Source organism: Mauremys mutica, chromosome 7, assembly GCF_020497125.1.
Source record: "Mauremys mutica isolate MM-2020 ecotype Southern chromosome 7, ASM2049712v1, whole genome shotgun sequence".
Classification (NCBI taxonomy): Eukaryota; Metazoa; Chordata; order Testudines; family Geoemydidae; genus Mauremys; species Mauremys mutica.
The window spans coordinates 22,399,640-22,411,985 of record NC_059078.1 but is presented as its reverse complement, the minus strand read 5'-3'; the positions used below and the strand labels follow the sequence as shown (position 1 = coordinate 22,411,985).

The window sequence follows — 12,346 nt, the reverse complement described above, 5'->3', positions numbered from 1 at the left end:
GGGCTTCTTACCATCAGCAAATCCCCCATTCCTTCCCTAAAGTTGGCATTATGTTTTTTCTTCACGTTGTGTATTTTCCCCATCAAAGTGTCACAGCGCATAGTATGACCCATCTTATTTGTCACAGCTTGGGCCTAAACACAAGAGTACAGTAATTAGCTGACAAATGTGCACAGTGCAGTGGGAGTGGGGAAAAGCTGCAGTGACAAGGAGGGCACTGGTTGTAGGGGGTTACAGCTTTGCATGCTAGAGTAGGGCAGCAAAGAAAGACATTACAATCCAAGCCTGGTGGCACCACCAAAGTATTCTGCCACTCAGTAACCCCTGTGTGCTAAATGCACCGACCAGAGGCTGGGGAACACCTTGAAAATGAAACCAAGTTCATGGCCTCACCTGGGATAACAGCGTCCAGGCATCGAAGCTGGTCTCAGAACACACATCACAAAGGTGGGTTGAGGTCCTTTTGGTTTTGGATTATGTCCAGCAAAACCCTTTGTTTGGCTAGGGGAAAACACAAAAATCTACCTGTAAAATACTGTCAGGAACCTGGTGTGGTCTCTTGTGATGGTGAAGGCTGAAGAGACACTGGGAAGAGAGTTTAGGGGGGGAAAGGGTCAACCCAGTAAAATGTCTGGGATCTGCAAGGCATTCAGAGCCATTTTCTATCTCGCCGTGGCTAGTGAGGCAGCCCCCTGCATTCCAGTGAAAGCCCTTTCAGACCCCACTGAGAAGTCATGATGCTGAGTTTCCCTGAACTCGCCAGGTTCAAAGAGAAGATGGGCTGGGAGAGAGCTAGCCCACAGTTTGTGTGGGTGTGCGTGTGGGCGTGCGGGTGGGGAAGGAAGGAAGGGCACTGCTGCGAAGGAAACATGTTGCATCTCAAGGTGAATGGTGCACATGGGATAGCCATTGTGTGAGCCGCACTGAGGCAAGGCTGGAAGAGTCCTGACAGGGTCCACTGGGAACCACGTAGCGCTAGAAGGTCAATCAACCCGACTCAGACACCTCAGTGGGAGATGAAGAGATCAAAACTGAGAGCACGTAGAGTGGGTGATTTCTATAGTTTCTGGATACTCACTACCTAAAGGACTAGATTGTGACCTTAGGAAAAGGGGAGCATGTGAGCTGCATCACACCTCAGGGTATTGTGAGTCTGACTCAATCCTCTCTCACTTCCTCCTTATTCTAAGGAGGAACTATTTGCAGATGGTTTACATCACATTACAACCTGCCCCAGCCATGCTGACTCAGTTACGCTGGCCAGCAGTAGCAAGGGTCAGGTCATAGGTTCTACATTCCCTGAGCACATTTCAGGGAGCATGCAGGCAGGTTGTGAAGCACTTCTTACTTCTGTACCTAGACCCAAGGTCCTCGCTGCCCACACAGGGGTATAATGTGCACAGGGGCAGTTCTGACTCTTCTGCACAAGGGTCTAGTCCAAGCAAGAAGCTTAATCTCCATGAGAAGCAAATGGACAGATACTGAAATCTGGTAAATCCAACCCTTATACAGGGCCAGTGCAACCATTTAGGCGACCTAGGCAGTCGCCTAGGGCGCTGGGATTTGGGGGGTGCCATTTTCTTCGGCGGTGACTGCGGCCACCCCGGTCACCACCGGCATTTAGGCGGAGGGAGCTGGGGCGGGGGAGCGCGGGGAGGGCCGTGTGCAGCAAGTAAGGGGGGGGGGCACGCAGAGGAACTCCCCACCCCAGCTCACCCCTGCCCCGCCTCCTCCCCGAGCACGCCATGGCTGCTTCACTTCTCCCAGGCTTGCGGCACCAATCAGCTTAGGCGCCGCAAGCCTGGGAGGTGGGAGAAGTGAAGCAGCCACGGCGTGCTCGGGGTGCTTGTGCTTGTGCACGGAGCAGGGTGAGCTGGGGCGGGGGAGTGCCTCAGGGTGGGGGGTGAGGAGCTGCTGCAAGGGGGGTGCCTCAGGGCAGAGGGGGGGAGCTGCTGGAGGGGGTGCCTCAGGGCAGGGGCACAGGGGGGTGGGGGTGGCGCGCAAGGGGGAAGTTTCGCCTAGAGCGCGAAACATCCTTGCACCGGCCCTGCCTTTATATCATCAGCCTGACTAAAAAAAGCCACAGAAAGTCCCCAAGGCCTGAGTCCAGGAGAGAATCCCTGAGTGAGCCAGATTCCAATTGATTATGCTCATGTAAACCTGTGGAAACTGGAATCAAGGCAGGATCCAGATCAGACCTTGGCAGAATCCACACCATCTGAAGTAGATGCTTTCTAATAAATAAAAATTATAAATATGGAGATATACCTACCTCATAGAGCTGGAAGGAACTCTGAAAGGTCATTGAGTCCAGCCCCCTGCCTTCACTAGCAGGACCAAGTACTGATTTTACCCCAGATCCCTAAGTGGCCCCCTCAAGGATTGAACTCACAATCCTGGGTTTAGCAGGCCAATGCTCAAACCACTGAGCTATCCCTCCCCCTTGAAGGGCTCTGTAAGGTCAACTGCTGTGTGGTCCTCTTCTATAATAATCTCTAATACTGATGCAGCATCAGTGTGGGCAGGGAGTGTTAGTGCGATAGGCACAGTGACACAAACAGCCCTCCTGTCCCACCGCACAGCTGGCACCGCTTAGGTGCCGGTCTGGTCTGCTTTCTCCACTCTATGCTGCACATGCTATTGAGCTCAGTTGCATGCTATTTTCTCAGCAGCCACAGAACTGCCCTGCAATGAACTCCTTCAGCGGCCAGCGTGAGCATCTTGCTGGAGCAGGGTGTCACTTGGTTCAATAAGCATTGGGGGTGGGGGAGGAAGAGGAGACATCAAGGGCAACGTGAGGACACTGCATGAGCTCTGAGCTCACTGCAGCCAGACAGAACCGGAGGGGCTGCTCCCTCTTCTGTAATCTTAGAAATCTGCACAAGAAACAAGTGGCTCTCAGCCGATAGCCTTCTCTATAAACACATGAGCTTGCACACCTGCCCCCCACACAAGTAGGCATATGTAGAAGCTGCACTCTCAGAGAGGAAAAATAAGTTCCTGATAATTGTCCAAGAATTAAAAGAGAGAGGAGCAGCATGCACATGCAAATGCCTTTTGTGCTTTGCAGTTTTTCCAGCAGGCAGGCATGACACCATCACCACCTGGGGCTGTGCAATCTGTCACCTAATTAACCTTGGGTTTTTTCCCCCAGCCTTTCTAATCTGATCACTGAACCTTGATGCTTAACAACCACCAAAAAAACAAAACCACCCTACTATTTTCTCTTATTATTTTGATACAAATTTTCTCTTTAGGTTCCAACTGTTAAAACAGCAGCAGCGTTACAGAGGAGTTAAGTGTTGTGCCACTTGATATTAGACTATAAACCAGGGGTAGGCAACCTATGCCACGTGTGCCGAAGGCAGCACGCGAGCTGATTTTCAGTGGCACCCGCACTGCCAGGGTCCTGACCACCGGTCCGGGGGGCTCTGCATTTTAATTTAATTTTAAATGAAACTTCTTAAACATTTTAAAAACCTTATTTACTTTGCATACAACAGTAGTTTAGTTCTATATTATAGATTTATAGAAAGAGACCTCCTAAAAACGTTAAAATGTATGACTGGCACGCGAAACCTTAAATTAGAGTGAAGAAATGAAGACGCGGCACAGCACTTCTGAAAGGTTGCCGACCCCTGCTATAAACCTTTGCACTGCTATAGCACCAATCTTTGAACTGCCTTATACATATACATTAAACCTTTCTATGAGGTGGGGAATAGGCTTTTCCCCCATCTTACTTACAGGACAATTGAATCAGACCCCTAGTCTGTGTCCTGAAGGTGGCTTGATCAGCACAAGATCAGGTCATAAGCATCTTGCCCAAAGTCACACACCACGTAGAACCCACAGACTCTGTCTAGCGATCAGAGCAGTTCTCTGGCAAACACTTATTTCCTGTCACAGGTGGCTTCTTTGTTCACCACACCCCTCTGAAGCACAATGAAGCTCTCCAGCGTATGGCTAATGGAAGCTCAATGTTACCCATTTCCAAATGGACGCAGAGCATTTGACCGTCTACACCATTTCAGATTGCTTTGAAAAGAAGGATTGCCTCACGTGTTGTGTGGGGCAAGGCACTGCTCCTGGGCACAGGTGGAAGAAAGGAGAAGAGAGCTCAGAGACGCCTATTAACCCTTCCATTGCATACTGGAGTAGGGTTCTTTTGTCAGAGGAAATGCAAACTACACAAGCAGCTGCCTAATTATTTCAAAATTAGCTTCAGTTTCCAATTACAGGCACAATTCTGTGCTGGTAAACAAATTAGCAGGTTCTCCGGGGTCACTGGCTCTCACTTCCCAAATGAGGTTTTTAAATACACAGTGGTAGGCGAGTTTCGCATGCAAGTTCATTGACACAGCTCAAGGCTGCCCACAGGAGCCCCCAAAGCAGAAAAAAGGCAACGCACCACGGTCACTGGTATGCCTGGCTCTGCTTTCCCGCTGTCACCACCCAGACATACCACATAGGGCCTGGTTCTCTACTTCCACAGGCAGAAGGAGCAGGAGAGTTCAGGGGACTAGCAATTTAAGAGAGCTTGCCAAATTTTCCCAGGGCAACAGTGACAGAGTCACTGCCTAGGGACAGCTGTCAGGGAGCCTACATGAAGTGCTCTCTGTCTCTGCAGTTCTTTGCAGGACATCTGCCCACATCACAGAAAGTTTCCCCCACAAGCGATACCTTTATTGGCAGCCAAAGCAGCTGGGCAAATGAATGAATGGGCCAGAGAAAGTAAACAGCTATCTGGTGCCTACCAGTGATGGGGGTGTATCTGCTGTGCGGGACACTTGTATTCATACCGTGTGTGCCAGACTGTACTTATCCATGGATAATAGACAGTTGGCATGCTCCAGGAGGAATCTGCACAGAGGAAGAGGGGTTTCTGCAACTGTGGGGTCTTTTTTCTGGGCCCTTGTCCATTCACACACCTGGGCAGAGTGCCACTGGTTGGCATCTCCTGACTCCTTGGACACCTTGCAGCAGTGGGCCTTGTCTGAGGTTTTCTGCTCCACGACCCCTCCTGGTTCCCTCCTTTTGACCCTGAGACTTGCACCCCCTCATTGTTTATACTTTTTTTTGGTCTGCCATGATCTGTTGATATCTGAGTTCTGTGGCCCCTCACTCACCCAGGGGGAATGTCATTGATTCGGTGGGCTCCACTGACCAGCCCCCGTCAAAGAGCCTGGCACTTTGGGGGAGCATTACAAGTGTGCCATTAGAGGAGGGAGGGAAACTCACCTACAGAAAGTTCAATTCTATTCCATTTCTCCTGCACTGTCCAGCTATAAATGGTATCACATGCACCTTATTGCCCATTTAAAAAAAAAAGTCCCCAGCAGCTTCTAACCCTCACTAAAAAGCATTTTAGTTTTCATGGTGTTCTCTCCCCCCCTCCACTCCCCCCCGCCCATTAAAGTCTGAACTCTGCCCACAGCTCCCAAGAGGAGTCCTGGGACAGAAGAGAAACCAAGGGAGGGCTAGACTTGGTTCACCTTCCCCTAACAGGGAATTTATTAGAAAACTAAGGCAGCCTGGGAAGTCAGTCAGGGCTTTCTATAACGGCTAAGGGTTTCTGAAAGCCACACCCCTTAGCTCTAGGGGTAGGGACAGCATCTGTAGATCTCACAGGCTGTTCACTTTGGAGCCCAGAGAACATAGCATACCCCCATGAAGTGTCATATCCATATTATAGTTAGGGCTGTCAAGCAATTAAAAAAACTAATCACGATTAATTGCGCTCTTAATAGAATGCCATTTATTTAAATATATTGATTTCTATTACAACAGACTACAAAGTGTACAGTGCTCATTTTATATGTATTTTTATTACAAATATTTGCACTGTAAAAAAAACAGAACAGTATTTTTCAGTTCACCTAATACAAGTACTATATAGTGCAATCTCTTTATCATGAAAGTTGAACTTACAAATGTGGAATTATGTACAAAATATAACTAGGGCTGTCGATTAATTACAGTTAACTCACATGATTAACAAAAAAATTAAACAGTTAAAAATTTAATCACAATTACTTGCACTGTTAAATAGAATACCAATTTAAATTTATTAAATATTTTGGAATATTTTTCTACATTTTCAAATATATTGATTTCTACTACAACACAGAATACAAAGTGTACAGTGCTCGTTTTATATTATTTTTATTACAAATATTTGCACTGTAAAATAAACAAAAGACAGTATTTTTCAATTCACCTTATACAAGTACTATAATGCAATGTCTAACATGAAAGCAAAACTTACAAATGTAGAATTTTTTTTTGCTCCATAACTGCACTCAAAAACAAAACAATGTAAAACTTTAGAGCCTATAAGTCCACTCAGTCCTACTTCTTGTTCAGCCAATTGCTCAAACAAGTTTGGTTACTATTTGCAGGAGATAATGCTGCCCACTTCTTGTTTACAATGTCACTTGAAAGTTACAACAGGCATTTGCATGGCAATGTTGTAACCGGTGTCGCAAGATATTTATGTGCCAGATGTGCTAAAGAGTCATATGTCCCTTCATTCATCAACCTCTATTCCAGAGGACAGGTGTCCATGCTGATGATGGGTTCTGCTCGATAACTATCCAAAGCAGAGCGGAGCGACGCATGTCCATTTTCATCATCTTAGTCAGATGCCACCAGCAGAAGGTTGATTTTCTTTTTTGAGGGTTCAGGTTCCGTACTTTCCGCATCTGAGTGTTGCTCTTTTAAGACTTCTGAAAGCATGCTCCACACCTCGTCCCTCTCAATTTTTGGACGGCACTTCAGATTCTTAAACCTTGGTTGAGTGCTGTAGCTATTTTTTAGAAATCTCACATTGGTACTTCCTTTACGTTTTGTCAAAGCTGCTGTGAAAGTGTTCTTAAAACAAACATGTGCCGGGTCATTATCCAAAACTGCTATAACATGAAATATATGGCAGAATGAGGGTAAAACAGAACAGGAAACATACAATTCTCCCTCAAGAAGTTCAGTCACAAATTTAATTAATACTTTTTTTTTTAAACAAGCATCATCAGCATGGAAGACTGTCTCTGGAATGGTGGCTGAAGCATGAAGGGGCATACATATGTTTAGTATATCTGGCACGTAAATACCTTGCAACGCTGGCTACAAAAGTGCCATACAAACGCCTGTTCTCACTTTCTAGTAACACTGTAAATACGAAGCAGGCAGCAGTATCTCCCGTAAATGTAAACAAATTTGTTTCTCTTAGCGATTGGCTGAACAAGAAGTAGGACTGAGTGGACTTGTAGGCTCTAAAGTTTTACAACGTTTTGTTTTTGAGTGCAGTTATGTAATAAAAAGAATCTACATTTGTAAGTTGCACTTTCACAATAAAGAGATTGCACTATAGTACTTGTATGACATGAATTGAAAGATACTATTTCTTTTATCATTTTTACAGTGCAAAATTTGCAATAAACATATAAAGTGAGCACTGTACACTTTGTATTCTGTGTTGTAATAGAAATCAATGTATTTGAAAATGTAGAAAAACATCCCAAAATATTTAATAAATTTCAATTGATATTCTATTAACAGTCAGATTAATTGAGATTAATTTTTAATCGCAATTACTTTTTTTGAGTTAATCACATGAGTTAACTGATTAATCAACAGCCCTAAATATTACTGTGTCTCTTTTGCTTATGTTTTTCCATTCTAAGCACCCAAAGGGTACTTGCATTTTTTAAATTTACCTGGAATTCCAAGGGTGTTTGTTATTTATCCTCGCATAGGAAAGGAAAGTAGGAAGGAAAGGTTTTTCTTAAAAAAAAAAAAAAGGTTGCATCCCTTCCCCCATTTATTTACATTGTAAGCCCCTTAGCGTAGTGCCTGATCTCACCTGTCATAAAGCACCATGTGCACCTGTGGTGTGTAATAAATAAGCAAGCAAATCTTTTTGATGCTGAAAAACACAGTGGAAATGTTAACTAGGACCACCACACTGCTGTGGGGACCCAGTGCAGAGCTCAGTTGCTCTGTGAAGATCCTCTTTGTAAATTCTATCCTCCAGTTTCATTACTAGCCACATCTAAAATGAGAGCAAATAGCATCTTTGGTCCATACGCGAGAGTTTGCTTGACAGGTTGTCAAGCATGCGACATGGGGAGAGGGGTGACAAGAGACTGACAAAGTAAAGGCGAAGAGGAAGGATGATCCATTGATTAGAGCACTAGCCTAGTACTTGGGAGATCTGGGTTCAAATCAGCCTCTCTGTGCTTCAGTTCCCCATCTATAAAATGGGGCTACCTCAGAGGGGTGCATCCATTCATGATTGTGAAACATTCAGATACTATGGTAACGGAGGCCATACAAGTACCTAAGATAGGCAGCCTGGTGAAAGGTCTGAATTGCCATCACCTTTACACATTGATGAAGCATTTTAATCTAGAAGATTCACTTATCATATGATAGAAACCAATAACACTATACAACCAGCAAATTGTTTTATATAGAGATATTAGGGCTGTCAATTAACTGCCATTAATGTGTGTGATTAAATGCACAGCACAATTAACACATTAATTTTTTTAACGCATGTTAATCACAGACCCTCTGGGCAGGAGGGCAGCATGAGCTGCTCCGGAGAACCTATGTCTGGTCAGGCACAGTAACTCAAGCCACCACTGGAAAGAGAAGAGGCTAGAGAAAGACGTGGTTCTCATCCCAGCTCCAGCAGAGAAGTAGAGATCCTGACACATGCACACCCCAGGGTGACCATATTTTTTAAAGTACAAACAGGACGGCCAGGAGCTCACCCAAGACACCCCCTGCCTTGCAGGGCTCACCCGAGCCGCCCTCCCCATGCCTCCTGGGGGGTGGGGTTGACCTCCCTAGCCCTGTGCTGCCCACAGCTAGGGTTGACCCCTTCTCCCTCCCCCCATGCTGCCTGAGGTTGGCCCCCTGAGCTCAGGGGCTGACTCCCACCCGAGCCCTGTAGCTGGGGCTGAACCCCCTCAGCTCCACACTTCCCACGGCTGGGGGGCTCAGTCCTCCCCCCCCAATCCTGTGCCGCCCACAGCTGGGGCTGATCGCCCCTGTGCCACCCACAGCTGAGGCTGATCTCCCCCCGCAGCTGCCCCTGGCTGAGGCTGTCCTCCCCCCGCAGCTCTACACTGCCCAGGGATCAGCTCTGAAACCAGCTCTGCCCACCAGCAGCAAATTTCTCCACTTTCCTGCTGGCGGGCAGTGGTGCCTTCAGCTGACCCCCGGCAGCAGCCACCGCTCTCTGCTCTGCCTTGCAGCCAGGACAAATGCCCAGTTTTGGCAAGAAAGTAGGGATGGCCGGGACAGAGCTGAAAAAGGGGCCTCTCCTGGCCAAAACAGGACGTATTGTCACCCTAATCAGCCCAGGCCTATTGTTCTCGGCCAGCAACTCACTCCTGGGACCAACCCCCTGCGCTGTGCCCCATTGCCCCTAGCCAGTGACCAGACAGCTTTCTCAAGCCAAAGTACTGTTTAATCTTAACAGTCGAAACAAAGCACACCGTAAGATTTTAAACACAATAAACAGGCTACACAAACCTAAAGCCCTATCACCCTGTGGTATCTGGCCAGGCAGGTTTTGCTGCTTCAGATCCTCCAGCAGAGTCTGACTCTCTCAGTCAGTTCTCCACAACAACTGCCTCAATCTCTCTCCCGTGAGTGACTTTAACAGTTTAGTGTCCTTTTGATCTTGTTACTGCCAACCTTGGCAACACAAATCTTGTAACTTTGGCTAGAGGCGTTATCTTTTAATGACCCCTCCCCTGTTTAGTGAGAGGTTGTTTATCTGGAGCTATCGTGGTGCCTTCCGGCTTGTTTCTTAACAACAGGACTATTCAGCTAAACCAACATATGCCTACAGTAAACATTCCAGTAATCCAATACAGCCAAACAGTAACTATTCCAGTAACCAGGTCACATACAGTGTCTATAAATTATTAGAGATCAGCCCCATGCCCTTCATGACTCCTTGAGAGAGAGAGTTTAATTTAGGCATTGGATTAGCTTTCTCTCTCCATGGGACTAAGTCAGGCTGTGGATGCTCTTCAATGCCTGGACTATTTCCAGAAATCCAGATGAAAAAATTCCTAAGAGATCAATTAAGAGTGTGTCTGAGTCTCCTGATATGCACTAATGTCTAATTACAGGAAACTTGGCAAAGAAATCTCTTTAGCCCAGGAGGAGGTGAATAGTCTAGCTGAGGAAGCATTTACTCCATCTCCCAAGAAAATGTCTACGGGGGGGGGGATAGCTCAGTGATTTGAGCATTGGCCTGCTAAACCCAGGGTTGTGAGCTCAATCCTTGAGGGGGCCATCTGGGGCAAAATCAGTACTTGGTCCTGCTACTGAAGGCAGGGGGCTGGACTTGATGACCTTTCAAGGTCCCTTCCAGTTCTAGGAGATTGGTATATCTCCAATTATATGGAGGGGCAGGGGAGAAGGTTTAGTGAGGCGGCTAAGGCTACAGTAAGATAGAACTGTCAGGACAATGGCTAATGCTATTCCTTAACTATTTTCAAGTTTTAAGAAAGTTTCCCTAAATAAGAGAAAATAAAACAAGACTCAATCACTCAAAGGCTATGGACCAAATCCTGATATCCTGAGTCAAAGTTACCGATCAAGTCAATGGAACTTTAAGTTTACTGAGAACAGCAAGATGTGGCTCTATATTTCTTTCCACAATTATTATTTTTAATTTAAAAACTGGCTTTTCCTCTAGAAAATGGTGAGACCTGCACAGCTTTTCTAAAGCCAAAGAAGCACTTTGAATAAGACTTCCAGTTAGGAATAGATTATGTGCCAGATGCAAGCTCATATCACAAATATATTATCGTTTGACGAAGTTAGTGCTTCATTCACTTTGGATTACAGGGTTGGTTTTCTGGCAGGAAGCTTCTCACCACCACTAACATCAATGGAGCTGCACCTGCATTAACAACATTGGGATCCCTAATGGAGATAACCTCCACCCCTCACTGACGTTTTTACCACTGGCTTCTAACCCTGCTCAAAGCAGGTGTATGTGACATGGTGTTAATGTCACTGGCTGCTGGAGCTTAGTCTGCACCGGTGCTCACAAAACTTCAGGGGGATGGAACAATTTTTATAGTGGGGAGGCTGAGAGTTATTGAAACAAACTGTAAATCTTGTATAGAATGGAAACCACTTCAAGCCAGGGGTGTGGCAACACCCACCCCTGCCACATCTCTAGTTCCAGCTCCTACGCACAGCACTCACCTCTAGGGGGTTACTGCACCAATGGGAATTTTTTTCCAAACCCCCTTAGTGGAGACAAGGCCTTACCCACCAAGTTCTGAGTTCAAGATTCTTACTGAGAGCATGATCACCACTTTGCAGCAGAGCAGGGCAGAAATCATTTTCTAATTCTGTTCCTTCTCAAGTAGAACACGACAACTGTTTAGCTAGCAGCATACACCATCACTACAAAGCAAGTTAGGTCAGGGAGCGAGGAATTCTGTGCCTACTTAACCCTCTGTGGGGAATGTAGGGACACACAAGAGTTACCCAAGCTAAAACTTGTCCAAGACACCAGGCATCTCTTGCACAAAGCATTCTAAAAATCTTCAATGACCACCAGTAATCAGGATCTGAAAAGCAAGAGCCCCTCTGAAAGACTCTCCTGTCCATCGTGTATTGTGTTCTCAAAAACACTATTGCTGAGAAACTGAGAAGAGGGGAAAGGAAACAAGGCCACTGATAAGTTAGGTCTTAAAACTACTTGGTCAAGTTCTTCTGGTGTGGGGGCGGTAATCAATTCTAGAGCAGCAGAATGCTGGCTCTCCTGTTATGGAAGCATTTTAAATTAAATTAATGGAAATATTAGTTCTTGTGCTGTTCTGTGCCTAGATTATATTAGAATGCTCACTTCTTTAGATGTTAGTTATGGGAGATCAAAGCTGATCTTTCCAGTAAGGGCTAAGATGATCCTACAATTCTGTCTGAGCAGAGGATTTCATTCTACAGTATTACTTTATTTGCCTGAAGTGCAGATTTCTCTGTGTACAGATTCTCTCTCAGCTGATCAGTGTCACTTTTCATGCAACTCCCTGTCACTAACCATAATGGCATCAGGATGCTCCTGTCCACCCAAAACAATGGAAGAAGAGACCCTCTTCATCCCATCCTTTAACAGGGTGATTTTTACACCCTAACAACACAGACCAGCTCCCCTAAATCACAATGATACAAATCCCAAGTTTCTTCAATACAAGAATACATACAGTTCAAATAAAAGCTTATTCAAGTATTTCCTACAAGTCTTACCTCCCAGGGTCTTCTCAGCCCAGCAGATAGCGCTCTTCCTGGTTGTAGTTCTTCCAAG

General features: G+C 45.9%; 1 long non-coding RNA gene across 1 annotated transcript; it reads right to left on the bottom strand.

Moving 5' to 3' along the window:
* On the bottom strand, window positions 1-12,346 carry LOC123374484. The gene is made up of 3 exons (XR_006581120.1): window positions 12,289-12,346; window positions 394-501; window positions 1-134 (listed from the first exon to the last, which is right to left on the bottom strand). It is a non-coding gene; the product is annotated as an uncharacterized LOC123374484 (long non-coding RNA).